Source organism: Trichogramma pretiosum, unplaced genomic scaffold (genome assembly GCF_000599845.2).
Source record: "Trichogramma pretiosum strain Unisexual culture from Peru unplaced genomic scaffold, Tpre_2.0 scaffold54, whole genome shotgun sequence".
Lineage (NCBI taxonomy): Eukaryota > Metazoa > Arthropoda > Insecta > Hymenoptera > Trichogrammatidae > Trichogramma > Trichogramma pretiosum.
Genome location: NW_019641628.1, coordinates 253,401 through 253,737, shown reverse-complemented (window position 1 = coordinate 253,737; position 337 = coordinate 253,401).

The following is a 337-nucleotide window of genomic DNA, read 5'->3' as shown; positions in this document are numbered from 1 at the left end:
TTCCAATAGCGCAAAACGCCTTCACAGATGGTTTTTAGCCCAAGAAAGTCATGATTTAGACCCAATAAATACACTGAAACCATCATTCACTCGGTGGCTGTCAATTTGTTAATGCTTGCGCACTTTACTCCGAAGATGGACAGTATTCATAGAGTTTTTTCAAAAAGAATGCAAGAACGACAAAGATGGTGTTGCGAAAAATTTTTTGGATAAACTCCCGCCACCGATAACTGCCAATCTACCCAGGTGCGTCACCAACATGTTTTCACAGACATGACGGCCACCCCGGTAACAAGCCCGCGCGTTCTGCGGACATGTCACTCTACGAGGGGGGGGG